The sequence below is a fragment of the Rhea pennata genome, chromosome 2, assembly GCF_028389875.1.
Source record: "Rhea pennata isolate bPtePen1 chromosome 2, bPtePen1.pri, whole genome shotgun sequence".
Classification (NCBI taxonomy): Eukaryota; Metazoa; Chordata; class Aves; order Rheiformes; family Rheidae; genus Rhea; species Rhea pennata.
This window is the reverse complement of record NC_084664.1, coordinates 45,203,426-45,215,175: the sequence shown is the minus strand read 5'-3', so window position 1 is coordinate 45,215,175 and position 11,750 is coordinate 45,203,426. Positions and strand designations below refer to the sequence as shown.

At 37.5% G+C, this 11,750-nt stretch overlaps 1 long non-coding RNA gene across 1 annotated transcript; it reads right to left on the bottom strand.

Moving 5' to 3' along the window:
* Positions 1 to 7,573: 7,573 nt before the first annotated feature.
* LOC134136983 (uncharacterized) lies at positions 7,574 to 11,427 on the bottom strand. Its single transcript, XR_009957596.1, has 2 exons — positions 11,234 to 11,427; positions 7,574 to 8,606 (listed from the first exon to the last, which is right to left on the bottom strand). It is a non-coding gene; the product is annotated as an uncharacterized LOC134136983 (long non-coding RNA).
* Between the last annotated feature and the right edge of the window lie 323 nt (positions 11,428 to 11,750).

Here is an 11,750-nt window from a genome sequence, read left to right as displayed (position 1 = left end):
ATCAATGTATGTAAGTATCTGAAGGGAGGGTGTCAAGGGGATGAGGCCAAACTCTTTTCAGTTGTCCCATGTGACAGGATGAGAAGCGATGGGCAGAAATTGAAGCACAGGCAGTTCCGCCTGAACGTGAGGGAGAAATTCTTCACTGTGAGAGTGACAGAGCCCTGGCGCAGGTTGCCCAGAGAGGCTGTGGAGTCTCCTTCTCTGGAGATATTCAAAACCCACCTGGACGTAATCCTGTCTAACATGCTTGAGGTGACCCTGCTTGAGCAGGGAGGTTGGCCCAGATGATCTCCAGAAGTCCCTTCCAACCTCAACCATTCTGTGCTATTCACTTCCAGAGAGCTAGAAACTCAGAGCCCCATCACATCAATGCTGGAGGTTATTTAGATGCAAGCTTTTGTTTTGATGAGTTTCCATTGTATGTCTAGGCAAATTGTGTTTCAAGTCCAGAGAACTGTAAAAATGGTGCAAAAGCAATATTGCTACACTTGAATGGTATTTTTCTTAAATTTCAGGATGGATTTGACAGCCCAATCTACTCATCATAAACATGACACAAAACTAAACAGCTTTTATTTGTATCATTATTGTTGATACTTAGGGACTGGGGTATCTGGAGAGATGGGACTCTACTTATAATTCTAGGTGATGTCAAATATTATTAAAGAAGTACTAACATTTGCTGCTTTCCACCCAAAAAGCTCTTTATTTTGAAAATAGACTTTTTCCCCTCTGTTTTCTCTTAGTTAAAAAATTTATCAGTAAAATTTCCGCTTGTGCGATCACAGATCAAAACCAGGATCTAATTCATTAACTCCTTTGAGGTAAGTAGATATTTCTTTCCTTACACAGAAAAGGTGATGAGTTGCACTAATTCACTAAGCTGAGTGACTTTCTTTTACAGGCAAATCATTAGAACTGGAGAATTCTTGTATTTCACTTTGCTTGTTGCTCTACTATGTTGTATTTTGAACCAGGATTCTGGGTCTTCAAGGATTTACACTAGGTCACTTGTGGACAATATAACTGTGAGGGTGAATGTTTTTTGTTTTGTTCTTGATCTTTTCTTTTTTCAGTCTCAACTCATACACTGACTGGCTTTCAGTTTTGTAATAAGGAAGGCTAAGCAATACTTTGATGGATGAGAGTAAAATGCAAATCAGGATTTCCACATGAATTGAAACTGAAAAAAACTTCTCAAGTTACCTTGCCTTCAGCATGTTAATTTGCTTTAATAATATATGTGTAGTTGTCTTCTTCCTTCCGCTCTACATTTCAGCCTCTTTTTATCCTTTCAGATTTTTTTGAATTGATGTGAGAGTGAGAGAAAAGAACATTCTGATACTTAAGGTCATCTTTATGATTTTGAACTTTAACAACATCTTCATGTACTTTCCCCTTGTCTTCTCCACAGAACTGACTGAGGAAAATTCACTTTGTTGTGATCAACATGAAGAGAGACGTGTCATGTCCAGTATTGTACTGAGTGCCTATGGCGAAAGCCAGAGATATAATATCCCTCGTACAACGCTGAATCCACCTTACCCTGCTACTAACTGCAGACCTGAGGTAACTGCACAGTTTTGGTAAATTACAGTGATTAATCACTTCCTCAAAACTTGCTTCTAAACAGATGTTTCCTAGTGAAAGATAGGCTCATTAAGTTCCTCCAGCTAACCTCACCATCTTAACATCAGAGGAAACTTCCTGACATCGGTCTGTATATTCAACACTCATCTATTTCCATCATTCCAGTAACAAGTGTATCTAAAAAGGTTTTTCCTTCACAAACTAGCCACTGACTGGTGACAGTCCTTTGCACTAAGGTGTCATCTATATACTTTCCTCTTCATGGCCACATAAAAGCAGCTTTTGGTGCCTGGCTGTTCGCTTGTCTCTTCCATCTGAACAAAATGCTCCAGCCTCCCTTTTTAAGAGATCCCTGCCCTTTGCTGGGCATCTTCCATTTTGAAATGGAAAAACATGGCAAATATGTTTATGTCAGTAAGTTGTGTTTTGAATACTCCACAGCTAACTAGAGTTTTATCTCTGGAAGCTAGAATCTGTTTGAATATGTTAAGCATTTGGTTATTCCTACTGACAGATCAACTGAACACCAAATCAGATACTGTCTAAACTTTAGCAGTTTGAACTAAACGAGTGTTGAAGAGAGAGAATCTGCACTTGATGAATGTGAAATGAATAGCTTTTCTAAACTCCAAGCAACATTTCTATGCTCACTGTCTTACTCAGATTACCATCAAACATTTTGGGTCAGATTTTAAACTTGTTCAACAATATTAAAGAATCTCTGTAGCTTCTTAGGGAATTTTCCCTATTGCAGGACTGATGCAAAACTTGTATGTGAAACTTCAAGCTGCTCACTTAGAAGAATTTAGCATAGGAGTGAGGCAAAAATAGCTATAAAATTTCAGCCATTCTAGGTTTCAAAGCAGTTTCTAAACACAAAGTGGAAAAATACTATAAGTTAACTGTCCCCAAAGGGCTGGTCTAACTAACTTCCAGTGCTGCAACATTACCATTAGGCCAGGCAAGAGGAAGCTGGTGTGTTGCAAGGCAGAACACCATTAAAAAAAGAAAAACAAAGACAGTGGTTTTTAATTAAGCAGGAATGTTTATAAATGAAAAAATTTGTTTTTTGTGGAGTGTGGCTCTTTTTCTTAAAAGGTTTTCTTAAAGTCTTTCTGCTTTTAGACAGCTACTTCTCCTCCCTTCTTTCAAGAATACTTGAGACAAAGAAATATCAAACCATAAAATCCAATATATTTTGTGCTTAGTCTTAAGAAGAAAGGCAGTTCTGACTAGCTGTACATACAGTGCAGCTCTGTTCCCAGGAGGTCAGCTATGATAAGCCTCTATACTGTGTTTTAGCCAGTGCATGTCTTTTATCTTTCAGCACAATCAAGCACAACTCTTGTTTTTATCGATATGATTTGGCTAAATGTTCCTTGAACAATGCTGTAAGAATGTGTCTGCATGCTCAAGGGCCTGCATTTAACATTATTCCATTTTTGGAGGAGGTATGGCTGAGTCGGAGGAAATACGCACTACTGTGTTTTCGAGGGATTTCTGCAAAGTAGTTTTCTCATGCATTCTGACTTCACTCTGGATTATTCTTTAGGAAGTGTCCTCATTTAGAGGTGCTGAGAATCCTCAATTCTTCTGGAAGTTAGTGAGACTATGTCTTTTTTGCATATCATTACAAAACACTAACATTTTGGATGCTGCTTCAAGCCATACCTACCTCAACCAACTGTAGTTTCTGCTCTGATTTGGGATTTGGCCAGAGCAAAACATTCAGTCCTATCTTAACTTCAACTGTTACTTACATTTCTTCATTATTCCACTTTTACCAGCTGGCCTATTACATTATAACATGTCAGGAGAGAATGTATCTGTTACATCAGGTTGTGCTACATCTGTGAGCATAATGTAAAACTCGGGTTAGGAGAACAGGGTTTTCTCACAATTGTGGTGAGCAAAATGGCTGTTCTACAAAAATGGGTACTGAACAGTAAATCATAAACCTAGAGATCTCATAATTTATGAATTACTGTCACTTGAATGAGTTATGTTACTGCAAACATATCTTAAGGGAATGTGCAGTTAAACTGCTTTCTGAAGATGTCAAGGATGCTCTTTGCTTATTTATCCAGAGGCACTCTGGAAGTTTGGGCGTATGGTATGAAGTTAAAAAAAAGAAACTCTTAAAAATGCTTCAGGTATTCTCTTGTATATACTGCAGTGAAAGTAAGTCTACTTTTAAGAGAGCACCCAGATGTGATGGAGAAAAATGCACCTAAACTGGTGTACGTTGCCTTTGTATCACTGAAGAAGCTGTGAGACTCTCCAGATAGATGAGTCCTGAGCCAGGATGGAATGACTGTGCCAAGAGAGTTCCTTGAAACCATGTGGTGGCATACTACAAAGGAAAGATTTCAAAAAATCTGAGTTAATTGATACCAGCTGGCAGCTTGCTCCAAAACCGTTATTTTCCTTCTATTTCTTAAATCTGTAATTAATCTGTAATTTTTGTTAAGATGCATTTGGTACAGTAATATTTTTATGCCCACAGGTGTTATGAGACAATATACAGTTGGTGAAAAAAAAAAAAACTTCCCATTTTTACACCTGCATCTTCCATGTCCATGAATGCAGAAGAAAATGGTCCAGCCTGCAGGACTGTGCTGTGGCAATTAGTCTGCTACTTTTCAACTGTTGCTATGAAGAGAGCTTTTGAGACACTAAAACAATAATGTTATTATTGTCACCAAACAATACTGCTCAAAGAATCAGAGCTATATATAAACTCATAGGAATGTTTTCATCAGGTTGGGAAGCCAAGTCTTTGTGAGGCTGAAAAGAAGTTTTAGTAAATGAACAAGTGCCCATTCTGCATTGCATTCCCCAGGGGTTAGAAAAAATGGCAGAAGGCTACATGGTTTATGGCATATCAACATTTTTTTTCATATGCAGAACTAGAGAATTGAAAATATATCTTTGTTTTATATGGATTTTCTTTAGCCCTCAGACTGCACTATTCTTCAGATGTCTTTCACTAACAAAGACTTAACATTTACCAGAGGATCGGACAAATTCCTCAGGCATTAGAAGCATGGCTGATTAAAAAAGCCTGCATTTAGTAATTAAAACAGTGCAACTAATCCATAACTTGAAATATTTTGGAAGCATATCATATGATGAATAACACAGCTGTCAAGTAAAGAGAGCTTTTCTCATAAAGGATCACTTCACAATATGAGCATCTCCAGATACCCTCCAGCAATAGCACACTTTTGCATAGTTGGAGATTTTTAATATTTCTTAATAGCCAATATAAATTACAAAATTCCATAACAGCGTAAGGCTTTCTACAGCTGGTTTAACACTTGCAGAGAGCAGCAATTTGCTGTACAATCTAACTTATGCTGACTTGCAAGTGGTTTTGATAAGTTTAGTCGATGTAATGAAGACAGGTTTTGTACATTGCTGGTCATCCATTTGTAACAGATTTGTCATTCCCTACAGTAAGTGGCTTAAAGCTTTAGACCAAGCAACTAGTCACAACAGATACATCACGAGGACTGTGGAACACCTAATTTCTATGGAACAAACCTCAAGGAACCAAATCCTGTGACTGTAATGGTAAGAACCTCCTCCCACCACCTTTTGTCATCTTTTGATTGATGCCCATTCAGCTGATTGACACGATCTTCTTTCCTCATGTCTATACTGCCAAATCAGATCACGCAAGTCCCAAAGCACACTGGTAGCAGGCCCAGTAAGAGCACCTGCTATGCTTCAAGCCTGAACAAAGTTAAGGTATGTCCTTATGTAGACTGATACTCTGAATTTGCAGTCAATAAAATAATAAGGGAATGTTATTTACAAAATCTTTTTTTTCAAAATTTGTGTTACTTCAGTTAATAAACATGTACACATCTCTCAATGAAACCACTATAGTAGAGCCATTCCTAACTGAGAGGGCTTTGGGAACTATCTTGCTGCAACCAAAATCACAGAGGAAGGGAGTTCCTGGGTGTAGGACTGCTGTCCAAGCCAGAGTTTGCACAGTAGCACTCTACCAAGCTACCAGCAGACATTCCTTGCCAATTTTTCTCTTTAAGTTGCATTAGTCTTAACCCTCAGTCACCAGAGGAAAAAGACAAAAAGGCCTTAAGGCTCATGCGAAATTCAGACCACTAGTTAAAGAATACTTAACTAGGTAACTTGTCTAGGCATGGATGGGAAGAGCACAAATTACTCGGTCATGAACTGGAAAAAGTTTACAATGCATTTGGGGAAAATTTTACTTTTAATACCTCTGGGAGTTGAGACTACAGAAAGAAAAGTATGGGAGATTTCATTTCTATTATCTCTGTATTAGGTATATTAATGCAATATCTACATTGGACAGGTAATATTTGCTGGCACCTACCTGCTTAAACCAATCCATATAAATTATACAGCTGTGTTCACAAAGAGCACATTACTTCTTACCTTTACTGCCCACAAAAACATCTCTGTAGATGTTCTCAAATCACATGGGAGTATAAATGCATATAATGAAATTGGATCACACTAAGGTGGTTATTTCTTCATTGATTGAGAAGCACTACTAAATCCCTCCAAAATTCCTGTATCCCTCCAAAAGAGGTGACTATAATTTCTCAGAGAAATTTTCCCCACACTACTACTTGTCTTCTTGGTACTCAAGATTATCAGAATGGAAATGTACGATGGGATATGGAACTATAACACAGTGGTTATTCTGAAATGAATAATACAGATGAATCACTAGACTCCTAATTGCTATTAAATATAACCTAGATTAAGAATATGAAAAGCAAGCTTTTCATCAAGATTACTTTTGGCCAGTTTGGAGGCTTTTCTCTGTTATGATATTAGGAGAGAAACAAAGCGGAGATAAATGAATTGCATTGCAATATAATGTCAGTAGAAAGGTAGGTATGGCAGGTCCTAGCTGCTAGTAGACAGTGGAAAGACTTAACTGGTATTTAAAACAATAGGTGAATACTGTTGATCTTCAGTAGTACAAAGGGCAGAATGAACATTTCCTTCCTCAGCATATAGTAAATTGTGCATATGCATGTTTGTGCATATATTATTTTGATAACATTAAATAAGAAATCTTTGATTTTGGGGAAAAAAAGGTACAGATATCTAGATGCATCTGGGAGAAAACCTCAAGAGGTTGGTGGTCATGGGTCATCTCAATTTGTATAGATACTCTCTCACAACCAAACAAACTGCATCTTGATGTTTCTGCATTCACTTTGCTATAAACGCCACATAACAACTGAACATTAGAGATCCACAGTTTCTTTTACTCAAAAGGCTGGCATGGGGGAGGGCTCTACTAGTCTTAACCCAAGTCAACTGCTTTCATCCAGGCAAACAGCTGGGTGACTAGCCAGGGTCAGAGCTTGATTCTTTGTACAGTGCCTTGCTCTTAGCAGCTTGATCCAAGACTTTGTTATTACACCGCCCTTACGTTCTCTCCCTTGCCTTTTCCTGGTATTTGTTACTTCAATGGCGACTAAGTCCTTCATGCGCATGAAGTCACAGCAAACTTTGCTTTCGGCTTTGGTGGGAGCAGTATCCTGTATGAGCACAGTATAAACCTCTTTCTGTCTTTGACTTACATGTCAACACATTTTGCAGCTCTATAGAAAGTATTTTAGTCTTAAAGCAGATGCTTGTTGTAGATAAGCTAATGTAGATAAGATAATGGAATACTTTGTCAGCTGGTGCTGATTTTAAATTAGAACAGTACTATCTTCTATGAGCTACAGAAAAACACTTTGGTCTTCTTCACCAATGTCAGTAGCAGTGTAAGGGATACTGTAGTGCTAGCATGGAAAACATTCAACCTGAAAAACTCTCTAGTTTCAGAGAGCCAATATTACCTGCAGATCTCAAATAATAGTGTTTGCAAGATACAAGAAAGAGGAAAGAAAAACTGAGATTTCTCCAAACACTTCCTTTGTTCACTGTGGGCTCATTTTAATCATTGGGAACCACTGAATAAATAGAGAGGATTTTATTTTTCACCCTGATTTCCAACTTGCTTTATTTTAAATCTAAAAATAATCACTGCTCCTTTTCTCTGTGTTGAAATTTAATGACAGTTTCCAATGCGTTATTTTAATTATGCCTCTAAATTTGTTCATAAGCTGTCCAGGTCACAAGGAGAATTAAAAACAAACACTAGTAATGTATTTCTGCATTGCTTCTACAGGCAGTGATATCTGACTTTTATCCAGAAGCAAAGCTAGCAGGATTCACATGACTAGAAAGGGCATCAGTGCAGTTTGAGATTGTCTAAGCTTCTGAAAGTCTGATCTGAACCCTGCAGTGCCCCTGCTAATTTGGGATTTATGAGAGACACAGGCTTCGTGACTCTAAAACAATATATAGGTATTAGAAACTAAAAACTCCCCTCTAAGCAGTATAAATTTATTTAATAGTGGTGATTCCAGGAGACACAGTAGGTTCCTCATTCATGTAAGTTCTTTCTGGAGACCTTATATAAGTAGTGTTTCATCTACAATTTTCATGATTATCAGAAATTTTGCCCTCATTCCAAAATTCACTAACTAAAAAAAAAGTCAAATCTCAAAGCAAGGGCTAAGATACGTTTTCCCCTAAACTCTTGGTCACGTAGAAAAGAGAATTTCATAATTATTACAGTCTTCTGTTACTTCCAACAACTCCAGGACAGTCTTTCAGAATTTACTAGCAAAAAAAAAAACATTCTCGTAGGAGGCTTAGTCCATAATATTCTATCACTCACACTGAAGCCAAACTTTTTTCACTTAACAAGTAAGCCTGTTAAGGAATATGCCATTTCTGGTACCTTTTGCTGCATTTCTTTGCTCTTCTTTTATGTACACTGAAGGTCTTTATAGAAAGGTGACTGTCTATACCTTTAGTTCCAGCAATGCCTCCAGCAAAGAGAACAAATTCTTGCTCCTGCTCCCACACGGTGGTTCTGCGAGGTCAGGGTTCAGATGTGCGGAGGTAGGGCCAGAGATCTTGCACCAGCTGCTGCAAATTTTCTGTTGATCAATTAACAAAGACTTCACTGTACAGTGCTGTCAGTCTAGGCCTTTTCACAAGTACTACAATAAACTTTTGAAAATGAATATTCAAGCTAAGCCGTTGTAATGCCACATATTGCATGAAGTCCTGTGTAGAGTAGCAGACCACAGTTCAGTCACTGCACAAATGCTCTGAAGCGTGGGAGCAAAGATCAATCTTTTGCCTTTTCTGCTCTCTCCATTTCTCAGATTTAAAAGATGTAAATACAGAAGTAACTGAACACAACTGTCTTCCACTGCAAATGACAACTACCACAATAATTTTTCTGTCTTACAGTCTACATATCACAAACCAGCAAACAAGCTATACTATATTTATTAATCACCTAACAGCTAATTTTGTTTTCCAAGTTACCACGATAGCCATCCTGGTATGTGACCATGGAAAAACCTGTTCCTTTAGAAGATACCTGAAAAAACTTTATTTGTTCTCTTCTTTCTCATGTTTTCAGGCCTGTAAAATAAGGGGTGAACACGTGTGTTTGCAAATTCTATACAGATAGTGTCTGAACATTCCTTTCACGGTATTCCTTTCATAGACTGTGAAATAGTAACCATGATATCTAATTAAAAAAAAACCCAAGAAATATTTCAAAATGTATTCAGGCTCATCATTCCATTACACTGAAGCATTTCGGTATTGACTCACCATTTGTCCGCATGATCTGTCATTTCCCATAACAGTATTTCCTTTTTCAGTGAAATAATATTCCTATTATTTCTTTACTGCAGCCTAGAAATCCATTTCACATATTGCCCATTGAAACAATTCAGATCTTTATGTTCACTAGTTAATGAACATTCAGTATTACCATGTTCACCAAAATCACGCACTACATTTCATAAATACCATTTACAAAGTAGTCTTTGTGAAGAACTTGGCAACATCTTTTTATGTGAATAATGAATCTATCAAAGAGAAATAATGATAAGGCAACTGAAAGTATTCTATCATTCATGTAAAGTTTGATTAAACTATTAGTTTGATTATTTACGTGTGATTAAAAATTTGCAGAAGTGTTAAACATTTTAAAAAGTTTCATTAAAAATAGTACATTAAAAAATTATGAAAAAAGCCAAGTAGAAAGCTAAAGAGTGATCAGAAAACACTACAAAATTAAAAAAAGAAACAAAAAACCAAAACAAAACTGGTGACCTATCCTGTAAGGATGGGAAATGCTAATATTAGGATGCATCCTAAGGAAAAGTCCATAAAAGAAAGCAACATAAGTAATCGATGATTGTTACTTAAAAGAGATACTTAATACAAAATAAATACAATTGTTATTTACCATAAATTGTTTAAATTAACTATTATTTTTTATTTACTAAGAGAAGTAAAATTTATATCTGACCTCCCACAGATCTAAAGAAAATTATAGTGCAATTTACCTTGCTTCATTACCAGAAATATTTAGTCTTCATCTTCTAAAAAACGTTTACATTTTTTATTATTCTGGTTTAAGACAGCAGAAACGACTTAGCATTATTGTAGCTGAAGGAGCTATAAGACTTTTCATGTTTTATTATACAAAGATTCATAGGAAATAACACAGAGATTTGGAAATTCAGAGAAGGGAATTAGAAAGGTAAGGTTAATAATTTTTAACTTTAGTGCTATCAGAAAGAAATAAAAATTTAATTCTCATAAAACTGCATGTTGCTTTTCCATTTTGAGATCTCATTCATCTTTTAATCTTCATAATCTTGGGGAAAAAAGTGTAATAGCAGCAATAGAAACAGAACATTTTGAGCAGCAGGGGTTTTGAGAGTCATACCTTTCCACTATATTCACTTGCAATCCTTAAAAAAAGGATTAGCTCTCGGCAGCCAATATGCCAGCTGTTCTTGGGATACTCAAACTTTGAAGGTCTTATCATGTATTTAGGTATGTACTAACTTATGAAGGCCACTAAGAGTTTCTCATCTGCAATAAGAAATGTCTTAAAAATCACTCTTGTCCTTTCTCCTTTCATGTTAGGTGGCATAATGATGAAAAAGAGAGAAACGAAAAAGGTATGTTTTAGGGCAGGAGTCTCTTGGGAGATAGCTGCATATATTACATCTCTCAGCAGGCAGCCAGATCATTAAGTCTGGGCAGAGCTCTTTGCTGCTGGAAAGAAAATGGCACAAAGAAATCTGCCCTGTTTGCATCTCGACTCAGTCCTTAGTACAAGTGAAAGCAGCCTAAAAATTGTCTGTACCCACATTCCCCTCACAGGTAGCAAGTCCTCCTATGGTAACAGCTTTTGGGGTGACAGGGTGACGCTGTTGCGGATCTTTTTGGATAGGAGTTATCTTTCAGTTAGGGCAAGTTTTAATATCACAACAGAACAGCGCAAAGCAGCCTGAAAACCCAGCAAAATGGGTTAAAACTTTCTCCTCTGTGGTGCTGTATGACTGCAGACAAGCTCAGCAAGTGAAAGGAAGAAACATTGTCTAGAAACAGAGGGAGAAAAACAGCCAAATATACAGAATCACCTCCGCAACTGTAAAGAGTCCCCCAGCACCTGCTGATGCCCGTAGGTACCGCATTATCGTTAGGTAAAGGGTATCGTTCTACCAGTACACCAGAGCAGTCAAACCTGGGGGCCGCAGGTCCTAGCTGACTCTGGAAGGTGCTGAGAACGACAAAGCAAATCTTCATCTTCTCTTCCCAGCAGCTGTGCACAGTGTGAGTAAAGTTTACTATCAAGAACTTCATCCAAATTTCCCATAGCTACATTAGCCGTGGACTGGTTCGGAGGTGCAGTTTGATGGAGCGGACATAGTAAGAGCCTTCAACAAGAAGCAAGTACAGCACTGGAGAAGCTGGACTCAGTCCAGTGGCTTTCTACCCTTTCCATACCCCCCCCCCCCCCCAGTACTGGCAGAAAATAGCAGCAGGCACAATCAGTGCTGGGGAATCTGAACTATTTTAAGTTCACCAGCTTTCACTTCCTAGGGCTCAATAGATCTCAACAGGTGTCAGCAGCAATATTTGGAAAGGGAAGGCAGATACAGCAAGAGTATCAGATTATATAAGTGCAGTTAGTGTCCAGTCTCAGAAAAATCATCTTTCACCATACCAATTAAGTCAGTAAGACTAAGAAGAAAAGCAAA